The following is a 19,582-nucleotide window of genomic DNA, read 5'->3' on the forward strand; positions in this document are numbered from 1 at the left end:
TGTTAAGTATTTTCTAATTGCAGAAATAGATTGCCTTGGAATATCTATCACTATATCTTTTAAGTTTAGACAAACTAGACTGGCACTGGTAGAGGAGGCTGAAATAGATAATCTCTGGAGAGATTTTCCCGCTGATCAGTTAAACCTGCATTTAGAGACCTGGTGTGAGCCTTGCATCAAACAGTGGCCATTTGACAGCACTAAATATCGTTAGTGCAAGAACTCTCTATATGCTCTTCATCTGCATGGTGTCCGTGGTACTGCAGGCACAAGTGATCATAGTAATAATATCAAAATAAAATAGGCTTACTTAAAAAAGTGTGATGTATTATGCAGAGAGTAATTACCAGAGATGATGTAGGCAAGAACAGTGAGATGAATACAAGTGACAAAAAACTTGAACTTTGTCTTGAGATATGCAGTAGATTAATTCAGTGTGTTTATGATTTGAGGAAAAATGCTTGCCATATATGATGGTACATTTTTCCAGTTGCACAAGTGCAGGTGCCTCCAGGGAGTGACAATGACATGATGGCTGCTCATACAGATAATGCTGGAATTATGAAAAATATTAAATGCTCACGATAAAATCTTGGTGCATCATCTTTGAGATGAAAAGCAGCCAGTATGATGATGGAGCTATTCTTTTTCTTTCAAAACTCCTTGTTATAGTCAAAAAGGAAATACAATAATAAAACTTAGATTCAGCTTGTATTTTTTTTAGAAATACTGCATTAGTGTACTCTTTTCTTACTTTTAACTATTTATTGTCTGCTTATTCAAGGACTCTGTGATCTGTAATCTACTTCTCAGCTTAACTGTTTCACTTTATCTAGATCTTACCTAGAAGAAAGAATCCTCCTCTCACTTTATTTTTCAGTTTCTTCCATGCTTTCTTAATCCAGTATATCACCCATAACTTATTATAATCTAAAACATTGGGGAGTTGCTTTGCGTGAAAGATGCCTTTCAAAATAACTGTATTCTTTCTGGCCTTTTCATCTACTCTTTGATGATGATGATGAAGTTAAACCATTCAAACTATTTTTTAAAAATAGTTTTACAAATTCATCTTTTGTTATGAAAGTCTACGAGTTTCATAAAAGTTGCTGAAAAACAATTATAAGTTGGGCTGCAGCAGCAGAGATCTTGTACTGTGCCAGTCACCTCCTGGAAGGAGCAGTGGCTGAAAGTTTCTTTATGCTGCTTCTGACTGCGTTGCTCAGCGTAAGAACAGTAAAGCAAGGAGGATCTTTCCTTGGGGAATGATTAGTGCAAACAGATGGAGGAAAAAACAACGTTCAGGTGAGTTCAGTAATGAAGCCGGAATATGTGAGTGAAGATGTAAAATAAAGGACGGACTCGGGAGGCATGAGGGCCTCCTGACTGCTGGTAGGAAGTGGCGATGATCTGCGATGGATGCTATGAGCAGCTTACTGTGAAGCAGTTAGTGTGTTTGTATCAATAGGGAGCTGGCAAAAGCGTATGAGGTTAGGTATCAGCTCAGGATGCCATTTCTTTGAAAGAATTTTTTGAGGAGGTGAAAAATCAATGACTGTGGTGTAATTTTCTATTGATGAGAAAGAAACCTTCAGCCTTTCTCTGAGCTCAGAGATTTTGTTTACTGAAGATTTTGTCCCCTTTGCTTTCAAGGAGCAACTCTTCTAAAAAATCTGTCGGATGTGCTCTGTCCATGTTCCCCTAAGCAAGTAGGTTTCGGTTTAAGGTCACTTCTCCAGTCTGCAAACTAAACCTCAAGGTTGTTCAGCCTCTTGGAAAAGCAGTGCGTTCTGCCACTGTCGCAGGACGTGCTTGCAGGATTCCCGCCTGACGCCCCATTCACTGTTCTTGTTAGAATGAGTATTCTGGTTTATGCTTTGATCAGAGGTACAGTTTGGGATTGCCAGAGATTTGGCAGCCCTTCTCACTTCTTTATGCCAGTCTGCTCTCCACTGGAGGAAGGTAAAGCCTCCAATCCCCATCCTGACGTTTAACCAAATTACATCAGCTCTAACAAAATTATCATGTTTCCCGCCTATGGCTATAGACAGGGGAGGCACTTTAAATCATTTAAAAAAAAAAAAGTATTGACTTTCAATTAACTTTATTCTGCTAAATTTTACTTTAAAATGATTCCTTTGCCACAGGTGTGGAACGGGCCACTGTTGAATGTATTTCTGCATCATCAAACAAAGCAACGTGCATAGAGCTGGGATCCTAGGTAAGTCTCAAGGGTACTCTAAGCGTGTGTTATGTTTTCCAGTTAATTTTCTGTACGTAAACATTTTAAGAGCTTTATTATAGATATACAGATTGTTAAAAGATGGAAATGTTGCTGTTCTACCCAGATGAAAAATGGTAAATGAGTGAATGTTTTGTATAAGATTGGAGAGAGGTGGAATAGCAACAGAGTGAAAACATGAAACTGAGAGTTTCTTACCGATGGATTCAGTTGCTCCACTGGGATTCAGAGAGGCATCAGGGAATCCAGCGCAGGGCTTGTCCACAGGGCTAGCGAGCAGAATCGCTACTAGTAATAATACTATGCGCCATTAACTTAAGTGAACAACTTCTGTAAAACGTTGCTTTTTGTTAATTAAGCTGCTTCATGCCCTAGGAATGGTGAATCGTTAACTCCTGATATTCCCCCAAGGACATAGAGCTGTTTGTGATCCCTGGGAATGCTGGAGATAAAGGGCTGTTTATTTTCCTGGGTTAGTTTTATCCGGTTGTTTCAAATAAAAGTAAAATATAAAAAATCATGAACAGGCTCCATTGAAGCCAAATAAAGAAGTGAAGCCGTTGCATTGTGTGTGACATCTTTCTCTCATAATGAGCAGGATGGAATTTGCACAGCCCTTGCTTAGGCTTTCATTTTAATGATGGCCAGATGCTCCTGGCGTTGCAAGCTTTATTCTGACCAGCGGAGTCGAAAAACTTGCCATGTGTGTTGCTGGATATTATGTACCTAGATGTGATGATTGACTTTCAACCATTTCTGTACCTCATTTGCTATAGCGTATCTCAAGTCAGCCTTTAGCATATTGTAGACAACGCAGAGAACTTCAGAGCAAAAGCCATTATAGTCGTAAACATCTAAATGCTTAGTTTCACAGTTCGCTGATCTCAGGCAGCCAGCTGCTCGTTTTCATCTGCCTCCTTCTTTTGTTCTGTGTTTGTTCCATATTGGGAGTGACTTTTGCATTGATTGTGTCAGATGGGGAGGAATTTTTCCTTTAAATTCTAACTAAAAGCCTGAGATGACTTTGCTCTTTTTTAAAAGTGATTCCTGTTGGTTATACTGAATTATTTACAGTACAGTTTAGGCGTAGAAGAATTTCCTGTGGGAATTTCTAGTGTTTTCAGCAGATTTCTGATCTGCTCTTTCATTAAGCCACAAATCCAAGGGACAAAGAAGGGTTGTTGCTTCCTTCTTAGGAGGCCGTTTGTTTAATGAAGCCTTGCGTTCGTTTATGAACTTCTTTTCTACTGAGGTCTAAACTTGACAGGTCAGTGAGTGAATACCAGGGTTGATACTTTTTTTTTCTCCTATAGGCCCTTACCATCATTAATAACAAAAAGCCATATGCCTCAAGTCGATTTGGACATAAATCTCGCTTGATCTCAGTTGATCTGCAAAGAGATCTCGTGTGAAATCCAGGCCTCCTTCCTGGGGAGCCTGATCCTGTGTGTTAGTGAGCTAAAGAGAGGATAGTGAGGTCTGTAAAAATAATAAATTCTTAAACCACACCATATTTTCTGTGTGCGTGGATCCGAGAGGCCGCGCGCAGGGGAGCGCGACTCGCCGCAGCCTCCCTCCGCCCCGCGAGGGTCCCGTCGAGCCCTACCGGCTCGGTGAAGCTGGGGGCAGGCTCTGGGGCTGCCACGAGCAGTTTCGTCTTTCTGTGCCTACTCCAGGATGACAGTGAAATGAATCCCCTCTAGTAAAAAAGCAGGAAAATTATGAAAAAGTACATCATAACTCTGTGAAGTTGACTTTTTTCGTTTCTTTAATTGGCTTTAAATAAAGCTCTTTTCTTTCCTTCTTTCTCAGTTTCTCTCTCTTTGTTTTTAGGTTATTTTGACAGTCATTGGGATGTAACAATGTCCTCTTAATTGCAGTAATTTTTGAGGTTTTAGAAATCCGTGTGACTTCACAGCACTCCTTTGAAGTTGAGGAGCAGCAGAACTGCGAAGTCAGGCGGGCGATGAGGGCTGCTCGCCTGTATCTGTGGCGTAGCACCCCTTTCAGGTGCACGAGACTGAGCCGCCTACGGGAGCTGTCAGCGTGTGCGTCCCTTGAATTGGGAAGTTACTGGTCTTGCGCTGTGCCGAGTCTGACTCCCACACGTTAAACAGTGATGTGACTCTATCGCGGTTTTCCCCTGTGGATATCTCGCATGGAAATAAGTGGTGTATCGTCCTCCTGATTGGAAAAAACAACAGGGAAACCTGCTTGGTGTTATATCGTCAGAAGGTGGATGCCATCGTAAATGAAATGGTGATAGTGGTACAAAAATGAATGTTTCTTCTCTTGGCTAATTTCTGATCTTTATGGTAGACAAACACCTCATCACTTTTGACAGAGCCAAAATGAGAAGGCAACAAAAATGGGAAGTAGGTATGACACAGATCAAAAAATGGCAGGTAAACTTTCTGCAAGTATTTAGACAACAGAGTTTTGAATTTACTTGGAGGGGTAATAGATCCTATCTGGTCCTGACGAGCCCATTTTTGCTGGTGTGTTATTAATGGAAAGGCACTGTTTTCTTGCTACGCGCGGAGGGGCTGGCTTGCTTGCCTCTTTCTCTATTTAGAAAAACAAGACAGGGAGTCTCGGCATTGGCATAACGGGTAGTTCTCGTCGGGGCTGGGGCAAGTGAAAGCAGTCGCATCTATGACTTAGAAGTGTTGTGGCAGACTGTTTGCTAGACAAAAAGTGTTTACATTGTAAGTACTTTCTCCTGTGCGAGCAGATGGCATTTGGTGGTGTGACCTATATACCACCATCTTCTGCTGGTTGGTGAGCTGCAGTCACGCAGACCTCTGTGAGCAGGGGCCTGTTCAGCGTCCAATGAAGTCAACGTGATTGCTTTAAAATTCAGTAAGCTTTGAAGCAGCCACCCTCTGTTAACTGCTCATCTTCAGACTCTTGTCCTCTAACGAATGCTGATTTTTCTTTTAGCTAGAGTTTTAGCTGAGCCTATGCCTTTAATTCAAAGGACGGTTGACGGTAATATTTTTGTGTTTGTGCATCATTTGCACAAATTGCTTCCAGTCTGGAGAGTCAGAGTGCCTCGTTGGATGTATATTGCATGCCTGTGCACTGAGGCTCTTGATAGGTTTCTCATTAATTCTTCATGGACAGGACATATAAATCTTTCATACATGTGAAGGTTCCTTTGTTTACGTTGCTAGAATGCTACATGTTTTTTTGTCAATCCATTAGTGGTGTTGGAAAGGAAAGGTTTACAGTTAAAGGAAATAGGGTTTCTCTGCTCAACTCAGTTAGGTTCCTTGGTGTTATGCGTTGCTGGGAGCCGTGCAAGGCTGCATCCTTTTTACACGTCTTTTCTTTCACACTCTTCTGAGCTGTGTGCCACTTAAATGTAACAGAGAGTGGCCAACTGCGCACAGAGCAAAAAGAGAGATTGTGGAGTTCAGGAACACGTGCAAGGCTTTGTTGGTAGCTTGGCAGTTCTCCAAAACAACAAGTTTGAATCTTTCCCCCTCTACATTTTCTTGGTCAATAAAAGAGCTTTGGCAGGAAAAGCCTAGTAATAGTATTTCCAGAGCTCCAACTGTTAACTGTCATTTTATTTATCAGATAAAAATCCAAACAAATACACAAAAAATGCTTATAGAAAGCAGGATGAAGACAAAAATGCAACTTTGCTGCTGCTGCATCCATTTAAAAATTGGATTTTGAGTGGTATCTCCCACTCCCTTACTAAATATCTGAAGCATCCTTTTTAGTATGAAAAGGAGGTAAATAACAAGTCGTTTCAGGTGGAAACAGGAAAGTTCAAAGGATGCTACACATACACGCATAGTGGGAACTGCAGCATTTTGAGAAAACGGAGTGAGTGAACTTGGCTTCAGGACAGCGGAGTGGGCAAGGGGAAAAGGAAGGCAGAGGGGTGATGCTGCAGCGAAGGGAAGGAGGAGGAGGGAAGGAGGCTGGCAGCAAGGAAGGGAGAGCAGCTTCAGCAGGTTTGGCAGCTTGCCTGGATGAGAAGAGATGGTGAGATAGTCCTGACAGCTGCTCAGTAAGTCAGCTCCTGTTCTCGCTGAAACTACTGCAATTAAACCACACACTTTGTAGTGTTGCTACGAAAGGACTCTGTCTGAATCAGAGACTGTGAGATGAAGTTTTGCTCTGCAGGACCCCTGTTTCTGAATAGAATACTTTACTAATTAAAAACAGCTCTGATACAGATTTTTATTTTTGATCGAGTCGGTACATCTGCATTAGCATTTCAGTTTGGATCAGGAGCATGCTTCTGGAAGGGCTCTCTCGGTCCTCTCTGCTTGCTTATGCTTTGGTTTGCACAGAGCAGCAGGCTAGGAGCACCTCAGCTGAACGCTCTCTGGGTGAAGCTGAAAGGCAGTGTGTGCTCCAGGAGCACAGCTAAGGTGCTGCAACCTCTAATGGCCGTTCAGTCCATGGAACAAGCATCGACCTAGTTTGCAGAAAAATCCTTTGAAATGTGTGTACCTTTCTATAGCGTAATGGTTGCCAGCCATTCTGCTATACCAGCTGTACTGCCCTACAGATCTGCTCCTGCTGGTCTCTGCTGCTTGCTACTGTAGTCATAACTAGTGAGGCCTGCGTTGGTGAACTTACCGTTTTTCTCTCCAGAGCGCCAAAAAGAAGAGGTGGCAATGAAGCTTTAAGGTGAGACATGGTTTAAATGATCAGGATCACTTCCGCTCACAGTCAGACCTGCTAGCTTTGTTTGGGGGGAGGGCTGTGCTGAGGCGGTGGCCCTGCCTCGCTGTTCCTTTACCCGCTACACGTGAGGGTGCCTTGCACGAGGGGAGCTGTGCAGGGATCTCAGTGCATGCCGTTGCTTGGATTCGACTTTTATATTCAGCAGTAAGCAGAAACTGAACTTGATACTGACCTCCGAGGAAATGATCTTCCAGGAACTCTCTTGACTAATACCCTGTCTATGGGTATGTCAATATTTCTCTGAAACCTCCTGCTTTGTGCTGAGATTCCAAATTGCTTGGGCTGAGACTTGAAATCGGCTTAATAAATTATAGGAAAAAGACAAAAATAAGTTAAGAAAAATATCCTCAACATTCATTTGTCATCACTAATGCTGAAGTAAACTAAGAAAAGAGCAATGCAACAGTTGGGTCAAATCAAAAAGTTTGTCTTAGTATTGGATTGGAATTAATCAATACTAAGAACATAAATCTTCATAACCACTAATGAAGGTTCGCAGAAGGTGGTTGTCAATTTGATAAGAAGCCACAGCCAAGTAATTTTACCACATGAGGCACAAGACTTGTGTAAAAATAGCTGATTGCTAGATTTGTTTTCACCAATTCTTTCCCATCCATTATCATCAAGATCAAAAATAAAAGTTGAATAATTTATGACTGATGTCACCATTCTTGTCCTAAACAACCAGCCAAGTTATCTTTCTTTTTGGGAAAGCCAATAGTTATTTTCTGGAATCCTCATCTTGATACAGAAGCACTACTTCAATATTTCTCGATATGAAAGCCATGTAGGTATGAATATAGACTGCCACACATTGTGCAGACCTACTTTTTTAATATTCAAATATTTTGAAAAGGATTTTAATTTGGAAGTGAGGAGTCTTTCAACCAGATGAATCTGTATGTGTATAAAATGTCTATAATTTAATTTCTTAACTCACAGTTATGCGGTTTAATTTTTCCCCACTAAATATGTACTAGAACTACAAATACCGCCGCTTCTTTTTACTAAGCTTGAAAAAAAAAACCCAAACCCAAGTAATTGTTTGACAGGTAACAGGAATTTAATCAACAGCATAAGCCACTGTCTTCACTCTGTATCCTTTGTTTTCTTGGCATTTCATTGATTCAGACTGATAATTTGCATTAATGTGTGGACCTCTGCAAGGCGTTCACATCCCCTGTCTTTACTCCCTAACAAGCAATATCTCTCACTTCTCCATTTCTGTGTAGAAACCTAGAACCTTTGCCATCTCCTCCGTCGCCCCACTGTCCTCTGCTCTGCATGTGCTCGTGTGGCTTGCCACCAGGGAATACGCGTGCGCCTCTTGGCTTTCCAGCCGGCTCTCCGTGCGTGCCGGGTGGCCAGGAGCTGCTGCCTTTGGCGCTTGGGATGGCCAAGCAGAACACAGAGGTGGGTGGAAATAATTGTGTCAGCGTTAAAATATTTTAGAGAGAATTTCAGTCCTGAATACATTTGTATGTTTTAGCTGTTCTCTTATAGCCAAGTGACATCTTCTCCAGGGATAAGCATAACAAATGGCCCTTGAAGACAAAATATTTCAGTACCTTTGTTCAGTGCAGTACAACTGAGCTGTACAGATTATTTCCAGAATACTCCCTCCACCTCAACTGAGGACAAAGATCATTTTGGACCTTGGATTTTGGAGCCTAGGTCTGAATTTCCAATGTAAGCACTTGGACCACTTCCTCCCTGTCATTTGTATTGCTGATATCAACATCTGAGGATGATGTGCCTTTTTTCTTAATGCTCTCTCATGTATATGCTTTAATTGAAACATTTCTTGGCTGCAGAACTCTGTGCAGAATAATAAAATGATAAGGATATGCAAAACAGTGATGAGACCTAACAGATTAAGTAAAATGATAGCATCGTGGTGCAAGGTCGTGTCTCTGAGGAGAAATACAATAACGGGGAAAGATCTGAAATATTGAAGAATTTGGAGGCCAAATGAGCAAGAAAACGTCAGCCTACTTGGGTAGACTTGTTCTTAATCCAAAGATGAAAGGAAGATGGACCGCATACTTACCTGGTAGAAACTGCAAAAACACCCTGCGGAGAAAGCAGTGGTGAACATGGACCAGACCTCACAGACCCCAGCTGTCTCAGCTGCCCTGTGGTTTCTGTAGACAGTAAACCCAGAGAAGAATCTAAGAATAACTTAAGGACAAGAGATGTCTGCGAACACTGATGGAAAGCAGCGTAAGGGAGAAAGCACAAAGGTGCCTCTAGAAAAGGAAATCGAGACCGCTCCTTTTCTGCAGGAGGTTTGGGATTTGATTTTGCCTCCTTACTTTGGATCCCATCAGACTCACAAAAACATTAGTCCTGGCAGACTTGCTGGCACCTCTCCAAAGCCAAAGCACAAATCTAATGCAGTACTTTAGTATTAAGTATTTGAGATAAGGGTGTGTGGACTTCTGGCAGGGTTTCTGTTCATCATCCTATTTGAATGATAATTTGGGGGGATATCATTATAGGTACCTTTTAATGATTTTCATGAAAGTGTAGGCTTAATTTATTTCATACCGGGCTTTTCTGAACTGTTACCGTTCATGCAACTTCTATAAATTAATAATGACATTTTCTTTCGCACAAGAATGTCAATGAACTGATTATTCAAACCAAAATGTAATTAGGTGTATTTTTGTGGGTAATATATGCACTTTGCAGACCTACAAGAAATACGATCTTCTAGTTTGATTGGCTGGGGAGAACTGATGAATAGTCAGAGTTTATTACTAATCTGGATTTAAACCTTGCAGGAGTCTGACACAGCAGTGAAGCTATACATTACAGTGATAATAATCTGAATTTGGGTGTGTATATTAGTTTCTTAGAGCTTTTGATAAATATGTAGACTATATCTTTAAAATACAGAAGTGAAGTCTCAGGTGCCTGGGCATTTTGCTTCTTTTCTTCCCTTCCCTTTCCAGTGGACTGGAAAAGACGCATTGAGTTGTATCTGCTTGCATAGGTCACCAAACATAAAACCTTTGCTTTCCTTGCAAAACACATTTGAACATGGGAAGATTTCACTCTTGCTACAGATTAATTAAAGCATCAGGCTGCCTCCTGAGACATGGATACGCACTCGCTCTCGATGTTTGAGAGCTTACTGGGCTCCACACCGTCAGGATGGGAGAGATGGTAGGTAGGCGTTGGTGCCAGCTGGATCAGCGACCCTGGGATCGCACGCTGAGCCACTCCTGCAGCGAGAGATGGGCTCTTGCCAGCCGTGAACGCCTCTGTCCAGCATGGGCATTGCGGCCTCTGCACTGCAACGGGATCTGCTGTTCAGCCCAAACTTACATTTGAGCCTCGGATTCACGTAGGCCAGAAATTCTTCAGTTCCTAGCTGCTGTGACTACCTCGCTTTCCCCTGGTGTTTGTCATATTAGGTTTTTGCTGTTGTTTGGCTTGGCTGTGACTTAGGGCAAAGCTGCTGGCAGATGAAATCATGAAGCTTATCACGGCTCCTACGAGGAGAAACCTCCGACTGGCCCTGTGTTTGCTGGGAGGCGGTAAAGGCGTCGGGAGGGAGCCCGCCAGCGCTGGTCAGGAAGGCTTTGTAACGCTCACACTTCAGCAGTGGGCTCCTTTTGTGTCAAGGTCTCTTGTTGTTTTTCTAGCTCTTTTTATAATCCTATAGTAGATTAAGCCCTTTCAGGAGCAATATGTAATGTTTAATAATTTGTGAATATTTGTAAGAGCCCTCAGTACAAAAGGCCTGTTTTTAATTTTGCAGATGGAGTTATACCAGTATAACCGGGATAGGTCTGGATGATTTCTGCAATGCTGTTCCCAACTTTAAAATGTCTGGAAAAAATTGAGGCCAACATATGTTGGGGTTTTGCACTTTTTTCCTGCTTGGATTATTGCTTCACTAGACTAAGAAAATAATATCTCTAAATCCTCTTCTTTTGTGAAGAGCAATGTGCAGAATAGCTCTGGTGCAGATGGAAAAAGAAGGAAGAAGTGAAATATTGAAGTCCTGATAAATGTTGCTGTTGTATTTATCTTTTTTTAAAAAACAATTTTACAAAAATCCTAGTTTTCCAGGCTTAATCACCGCTCCTCTTCAAATGAGGCTTGAAAGGCAGCTAATCCTCTAACAGGCCCAAAGCAATAATGCTACAGGCCCTAAAATGCAACATTTAGCGGGACAGGGACTTTTTCTTTAGTCTGAAAAAGAATTTGTCCTGTCGTTGAAAGTTTGTTTTCCTTGCGGTAAGTTATATTTCTGGTAAATTGTTGTTAGGGAGATTACATTACTTGGGCTCCTGAATTGGCTTTGAAAATGGAATGTGAACTCTTACATTACTTACAAGTTGAAAAAATTCTCTTTAAAAATGTTGGAAATAACTCTTCTTAAAATCTGCCTTGTTACGTCAGCTTTTTGTGAAAGCAAACTCTCAAGTGGAAACGATGCCTCTCCTGTTAGTGGAGGTTTCACTGCTGCCTCTCTACCTGTTTGCATTTGTTTGCTCGCTTTAATCTTGACCTAGATTGCTAATTTTTTTCTACATGTTTGTACAGTGCTTAGCACAGAAGGGCCTGATCAGTAAGTGTGCCCTTGTGTTCTCTCTTTTGGTTTCTTGTATTTTACTGAATTGTTCAGATTGCACCATCTGGTCTCTCTTCTGAGGTGGCTGAGACTAAATTAGTTCTCTCTTCTGTCTCTCCTATTTCTTTTCTGTTTTTCTCATGTATTTTCCCACTTTTTGCTTTCACTTCTTTTTCTGTCTCATCTTTCCTCTTTCTCTGCTACATGTCAGTGTTGAGAAAAGATAAGCGAGGAGAAACCTTCAGTAGATCTGTGATCACGCCGGCATTTTCTAGCAATGAAGAAGAATGAATTCTGCCTGTTCCAAAAGAAACATATTTCTGATCTTACAAGCGTCAGCCTCAAAAGTTTATAGCTACGTATTTGTGAGGAGGTATGTTTTGAAAGCAAATTGTGCCAGACAAGGCTGCTGTCTTTAAAAGGCAGAAAAAAAGAGAAGGAGAGGCTTCTGTGGATGAACAGATCAGTCTGAGTTCGCTGAACAGGTATAAGGGGTCTGGGATCCATCCAGTGACCTTATCCAGGCTGGTTTCTGGAGTGGTGTCCACCCTGGTATCATGCTGTTGGAGGTGCTTTGGCATACGTGGGGTCTCTTCTTTTGGAGAATTACCTCTAGAGCCTTGAATTTCTGGCAGCATCCAGCAGGAAGGAGACTAAGGCAGTAGGATGCTTCTGTGGATGCTTCTGCTGTGGATTTTCATCTAAATTGTTTTATTTGATTGGATTGTGCACCACTTCTCAGTAACTATTTGGCGTTTTCTTCACAATAATTTAGAAACAGTGCCAGGATTACGTCTTTTTTATATGGTAGCAACGTTAAATATGTTGGTTGCATCCTCTGGTATATCAAGGTTCCCTTGTTATAAAAAAAGATGTTAAATATATGAGTTTTTATTGCAGTTAAGCTTCAATTATTTGGGCTTAAAATAACCCTAATTATTGTGAACTTTTGTTATCATCATTGAAGTGATTTTTATATACAAATGCAGGTACATAAATTCTTCTAAAGAGATCATTTCTTGAAAAAAATTGGTGCATGTGCTAAGCTTAACTTGGGTAAATGTGAATACGGGCAGTAATCCCAACTCACAAGGTATAAAACGTTCTCGGACTGTATTGGCGCACAAGAGGGAGGAATTTACCCTGTGTTCAGAAATGCTACATTGCTAAAGTTAGCAATGTCTCCTCAGGTACTCCTTCAATGCATGTTATCCTACAGCTGATTATTATTTTTATCCCTTGAAGAGGACTTTGGACAGTTGCAGGTACAGGGGATAGAGGATACCCCAAACAACAACTAAATTGAGCGCATATATTGCAATGCTACTGTTATTCATTGATTTACCTTCTCTATCTGCTATCAAATTCATGTAAGAAAAAGACAGTATCCTCATACTTGATCTTTACTGGATTTCATTCATCTTCTTTTTTTTCTCGTGTCTTAGGCAGTGGAAGGATGCTGGAAATGCCAGACACCCCCCACCCCCACCCCCAAATAAATAAATAAATAAATAAACCCACCAGCACCAGTCACAGTATCTGTTCTACACGTATTTTCATTTTTAATCATTATGAAAATGAATCTTTTAGTAAAATCATGAGAAGAATTATTTTAAATACAAAGAGAAGAGACGGGTTGTGTGCCCATAGGTGCCTCCTGGCCCCCCGCTCGAGCGGGAGGGCTTCCAGAGGCGGTTAAGGGCTCGCCCTGTGAGATTTGGGGTTTCCCCTGCAGTGAAAACGGCTCGTCTCTGACCCTGCCTTGCAGTACAGCCTTCCTCGTTTCCTGGCCGTCGTCCTGACCCTTGGTGGCACGCGCACGCCTTGCCTTTCGCGCCGACGCTCTGCTGAGCCCTTGCTGCTTGCGGGCGCCGCGGGCCCCGCACGCGTCCCGCCGAGCCTCCTAGCGCCCGCGCCGCCTCGCTCGCAGCCACGCAGAGGACGGGACCACAGACAGAAAGGCAACAACGCATCCAGGGCAAAGTCCTGTTACTCTCTTAGGAGGCTTCGTCGTATGTTTTCTTACCTTGAACCTACAAAGACTCACGAAATGCAAAACAACCTTTAGCGGCAGCAAGGAAGTATATCAGGCACCCAAAAACTGTACAGCTATTTGGACTGAGGCCAAATTTTCCCAATGATTACAGTCCATGCTAGTCAGTTTTATTCCCAATTACTGCCAAGAAAGATTTATGTAGAGGATGGTTGCTTCCAATCAAGGGAAGAGATGAAATGTCGGGGAACGTAGGGAGTGGAGGAAAACAGTCGAGACGCGCTGATAATGAATGCCTGAAGGGAAGGCAATTCCCCCCGTGTGGTATTCTGATTCAGTCAGCTGCATTTCAGCAGATGTAACAAAAATGTGTGCTATATCCTGATTGCAGCTACAAAGCAGAAGAAAATGTCGTTTTGCAGTGACTTTTTTTTTTTTTGAGGCAAGACAGTATAAAGATTGTCCCATATAAGTTCAGGCTGTTGTTTCAATGCATTTCTTTGAAAACACCATAAAAGGTTTGGTATCTTATGGACTCTGCTGAGCTAATTAACATAAGCTTTAAGGTTTTATTAACTGCAGAAAAAGAGAATATAATACTAAGTTTCCACAGTTAAAAACACACAAAATTAGGGAATGCGAATGCTCATACACCGAAAGCAGTATTAACTTGGAACACGTATGTATATTTTATAATATGCACAACTTGTAGCGTAAGCTACAATATACTGAGGCACATATTTAATTGGAAAAAACCCCCCAAAAAATAATATTAGTGATGGTGCCTCCACTTCCTGCTTTTCTGTGGATTTATCTTGGCACCAGTAAGTTTCCTGAATGTGTTTGGTTTTTACAAGAGAACAGGAGGGCCTGTGCTGTTTTATTGTACTTCTGTTACCTCAGTTAGATTCAGTTTTTGTCTCTGAATTGAAGTGAATTAATCATTTGATTTGCTTTACGCCTGGAGAGAGTTTCTTTGAACGTGGGTTTACAGATACCAGCTTATCCATTTGTGTTGTCCTGAGAACGTTTTCTCCGTATCTACCCCGACGGCCCAAGATTAAATGAAGACATGCATTTGAGCTAAGCGAGTACTGGTTTCCATTTGTGTTCAATGCAAAGCTTCATTCAGAGAGGATTCAGAGGAGATTGAGAAGGTTTCTGCTTGCTTTCCGAGAGCAGCAGGGTTTTATTGTGGTGTCCCGGGAGCATCTCAGGGAGCGGTGGGGCTGGGACGCGCCGGCGCTGGCCGCTTTCCTCTCTCCGCCCTCCAGGTCCCCCGGCCCCGGAGCAGGTCGGTGGCGTCTCCGCTACGTGCTCTTGCGCCTTCTGCCAGCTGCCTTTCGCGAGGGCTGCGGCCGAGTCCTACCCTCCGGCAGAAATACTAATAATTCATGAGGAAAGCGAAGAGAAACCCTGTTCCTCCTTACCGTACTGTATGGCTGAACGTCGCTTGTGGCTGTTGTGAGCCGTTGAAAAGACGGGAGGTCTTCTGCAGCACTTAACCGCTCGTGGTGGACGTAACGGTCACGATAACGCCGAAATCCCGAAAGCCGGGCTGGCGGCTGGTGGGACGTCGGGAGGAGGGGGCTGCGGTCACGCAGACCGAGAGCCGTGGTGGGCCGGGGCTGCTGGGCGGTCACTGGCGCCTTGGCCTGTCGCTGGACGTCGCGCGAGCGTCACGTGAGCGGCGGGGTAGGGACGGGTTAGACCACCCGTGGGGAGAAAGGAAACACTTGTCCCTTTTTTAAACTTTCTTCGGTATCTTTAGTGGCGTGGTAACTACATTAGGTTCTGTGTAATTTTATCTTTTGTATTGTATTTTTATCTTCGTTTTGGCACAGGCACCATCGTTTCCTCCTTCCTTTTTACGTCTCTGTCTCTGGGCTGTGAAACGGCTTTTCAGATATTCGTAAATAGGATCCTACTTTTACAACTCTAGACGATGTGAAGACTGTTGAAAGGCAGCAGACAGGGTTTGAACGCGGCTTGGGTAACGCTGGAGTTCCTGTTCCCTTGCGGCCCTGCCCGATGAATCAGATAACCCAGCCACAGGAGTTGTATTTATGACTTTTAACTTGTGTTCCTTGCGTGACTTTTTAACGCGTAAAACGCCTACAAGGTCTCCTGCATGCATGGGCGCTTTCCGTTCAAGGGCACAGACAGAAAAGCGTGGCTTATATAACAGCAGCCAGTGCTCTCTGTGCTTTCCTGAGCAAAACAGAGCCCTGTTCGCTAAATATAGGAGAGTGATACCTGGCTAAATTTGGGTTGGGTGTGAAGTAAGTAGCAAAAAAAAGCTTTCCTGTTTCCTGTGCGCTGCGGTCCGCTGCCTTTCGGAGCGGGCTGGCTCGGTAAGCGCCTTTCCGGAGGCGGCAGACTGGCGGGCCGGCGCGCGGCGGCTCCCGTCTCCGGGGGCCGCCGACCGGCGGGCGGGAGCGCAGCTCGCTGCCAAGGTGCCCTCGGCGTTGGAGGGCGTTAGCGCTTACTTACTCAGGCCGATCTGGAGTTTTCTTTTCCCCGTATTTTCTGCCTGAAAACTTGTAAATCTGAAAAGCGTCTGAGCTATGTGACTTTTGCAGCGGGAGCGGTGGACTATGCGGCCGTATGGGCCGTGTCCTTGTGTTGGCGCTGAAACCGGGGGAAGCGGGCGGGCAGGCGCCCGAACGGGTGCTCTTCCCCGCGCAGGGTGGCTCTGTTGCGCGGGGCGGGAAGCGGCCTGGGTCAGGCCTGCAGATTGGCGGGGTCGGGGTGCTGCGGGTGAGGCTCTCTGGAGCTTCGCGCCTGAGCGAGAGCGCGGAGGCGAGCGTCTCCGGCAGCCCGGGCGGCCGGCGCGGTCTGTCGGCAGCCTGCAGGCGCGGGGGCTGCTGCGCCCGCTGCCCGGCAGCGCGCCCGCCGCGGAGGCGGCCCCTGGGGACACGTGTCCTTCGTCACAAAATAATTTATGTTTTTGCAGTTACACCCAGGGAGACCCGAAACGGCACTGCTTGACTTCATATGGTTGCGTCCTGTGTTGAACCCTCTTTCTTTACGGAAGGGATGAAAGCTCTTATCTCAGCTTCGCTAGAGCAATAAGAATCACCTATTTTCAGCCTGACTAACCTGAATGCCACTGTTACGTCAGGAAAATGAGATAAAGGGTATAGACCCACCACCCCGAGTTTTTACAAAGTATTGCTTTCATTTCCTTTCTGCGTTTGCTCCTTCTGTGTGCTGGCGCACTCACAGCAATCGCTTTTTTCCAATTAACGTATGGACGTAGCCTCCTATAGTAAAGATCGTGCGCGTCAGCGTATTACTGTGAAATTTCCGGGGCAAAACATACGAAGAAGCAGTTCTGTCTATAGAAACCGGTAAATGGGCAGTGACAGGAGCGCCACGCTGTTACGCGGCCATCAGCGATATGTTAGCCCACCCGGGTCTAGTAGACACAGGAGCTCATCCGGGCAAGGGCTGAAGGAAAAGGGCACTTTCCGACCGACTCCAGAAAGTCACTGATATTAGTGACTCCAGCTACAGATGTAGATCATTGGTCGGTCCCCATACAAGTGCCTGCAGATTATTTTGATTTGCTCTTGTCATTTTTCTGATGTACTTTATTTCTCATAAGCTAGAGAAATCTTGCTTTGATCACGTGGTTGTTTTATCATGACACGTGTTCCCAGAATTCATGTAAAAAATGAACGGAATTCGGATTTTGGCGTGTCTAACGTCCTTCATATTTTTCACCTAATTGATATAGTTTCGATAGCTTTGGAAACTCAGGGAAATTCTTCTTGAGTTCAAAACACATACTCTGGCTCCGAGTGGCTCCGAGCTCTGTTGTTGGAACGTCGCCTTCAAATCCTGAATGTTCATAATCACAAAATTGCTAAATGTCTGTGTGATCAGCGTAAATGCAAGTGTTTTTGTTCATGATTTCCAAAACAGTTCTACTGGTTTGTGTGGTACCACGTCAGAAAAACAGTAATTCACATAATTTGGTATAATGTTACGATGCAATCAGTTGTAATATAGAAACAACAAAAAAATCAAGACCATTTGATAGTACTTTGTTGTAATACTTAGGCTAAAACCATGATCCAACAGAAAGATGAGATTTTCTTATTTCGTTATGAAGCTTTTATTATCCCTTTTGGGGAAGTAATTCCTGTAGTGCATACTCGTAATCTGTGGGTTTTTTAGGTCAGCATGGCTTGTCCCTCAGCTACATGAGCATAATTAATTACTATCTGAAATACATTTTGCAACAGAGAGAACAGACTTTGTAATTCCTGTGTAAGGCTTTTGCAGATATATTTTGAGTAATGCTGTTGACATTCAGATGGTTCTATATCTTGAGAAATGGTGTTCGCTACCTGCCTTGTTTAATAATTTATTTACTTTCTGTGTGCTTCAGGTGCTTGTCATATAAGCATCCTCATTTAAGTCCAGGATCATGAAAAATGCAATCACTGTGCTGTCCCTTCACCAGTATATACTGGATTTTGTGTTTTGTAACTCACAACTCAATGCACATTTTGGCCATAGAGTATATCTACCTTAAATTTCCCAGACATTTCACGCCACCAGCTGTGGTGCAAATCCATGGCGTGGCGTCGGCAGCCTTTGGCCCACCGCATCTCCTGTCTGCTTGGGGCAGAGGCGCTGTCTCCGGGTCCTCGGTGGAGGAAGTGCCGTGTCCAGCCGCAGAGGTGCCGAGTCGCGTGCGGTGGGGCAGGGAGGGTGCCAGCCGCTGGCTCCCGCGCCCGCTGCGCCGCCTCCGCTCCGGCACGCTCACACCCACCGGTGCCCTTTGCTGGCAGAGAACTACACGACGACGGGTGGGAAATATGCTCTAGAGGGACCCTGCTTGAGCAGGGGGGTTGGACTAGATGATCTCCAGAGGTCCCTTCCAACCTCAACCGTTCTGTGATTCTGTTATTCACTAAGGAAGCTAAAGGTTAGGAGTGTTGCACAGTAACATTCAGGCTCGTGATAGCTGCGTAGTGAGAAAGCATGCAGCGTGTTTGGGTGGTTTCTCATTCAGAAACAGCAAGCGTTTTGTTACCCTGTCCCTGCCAGGCTGACTGTGCTGGTGAACTGATTGCTCTGGTGACAGGAGCTATTTTTTCACTGCAAACAGCCACCAAAGGGGATACCAGGAGATAATTGAACATACTTGGAACCACCTAGAAATGTTTGTATTGTTTTATATCTCTTGAGAAGATTGTGAATGTTTCTGTCTTGAAATGAAATGCCCTACAAGCTGTAGAAAAGCAGTATGCAAAAATACTGCTTGGGCAGAGACCACGTTGGGTCCTGCCTGCCTCATGGATAAGTTGATAGATGTTTGCCAGAGGTTTTAATATAAATTTGGTGTAAATGTACTAATGTTTGCATGCTAATTTTAATGTCTGTGACAGCCCAGATCACATGCTAAATTTGAGCTGGTTGCTCATATTCTAAATGGGAAAGTTCAATTTCACCAAAAATGTAATTTAAAAAGAGACGATTTTCAGATCGAGGGTGGACCAAGAGTGGGCAGGAGCGTAAGTCGCTAGCTGTACCCGTGCCCCCTGTGCATGGGGCCTAATTATGGCCTAATTAGTAGTTACTTACAACCTAGCAGATTTTAAATTCCACTTTCTCCTACATTAATATTTTTAGCAACCAAAAACAGACTGATTTTTCTTTTTTCTTTTGTCAGTTCTGTGTGAAAGGTAGGAAAGAGCGCTCTGAGAGACAGGGTGAGGTGTAAGGCAACGGCGGAGGTGCAAGGAGATCTGGGTGGATCTGGTCCCACCCGCTTGGTGAAATGGTTTGCTTTCCTTGTCGGGAGAGGGGTGGACGGACAGATGCCGTTTTAGCCAGGATCTGCTTTGCTGGCGTCAACCTAGCCTCTAGGGAATATTTTTTCTCTGTCTCTAAAATAGCGTTTTCTTGGAAATGGCGAGGGGTGTTTTGTGCGAGAGTGTGACAGAAATCACGGAGAGCTTTGCAAATCAGCATGCAGGCTCGTTAGGCGTCGGGGGCCCTTGAATCCCGCCTGTTGTTGTGGTGAGGT

The 19,582-nt window shown here is 43.8% G+C and overlaps 1 protein-coding gene across 1 annotated transcript in view; it reads left to right on the forward strand.

Annotated features, from left to right (window-relative positions):
- SUMF1 (sulfatase modifying factor 1) overlaps positions 1–19,582 on the forward strand; it is a 212,430-nt gene that overhangs the window by 163,152 nt on the left and 29,696 nt on the right. The window contains exon 10 of the transcript XR_011134481.1: positions 2,148–2,221. The gene's annotated coding sequence lies outside the window, so the exon portion shown is untranslated. The remainder of the gene's footprint in view (positions 1–2,147; positions 2,222–19,582) is intronic.

Source organism: Struthio camelus, chromosome 14, assembly GCF_040807025.1.
Source record: "Struthio camelus isolate bStrCam1 chromosome 14, bStrCam1.hap1, whole genome shotgun sequence".
Classification (NCBI taxonomy): Eukaryota; Metazoa; Chordata; class Aves; order Struthioniformes; family Struthionidae; genus Struthio; species Struthio camelus.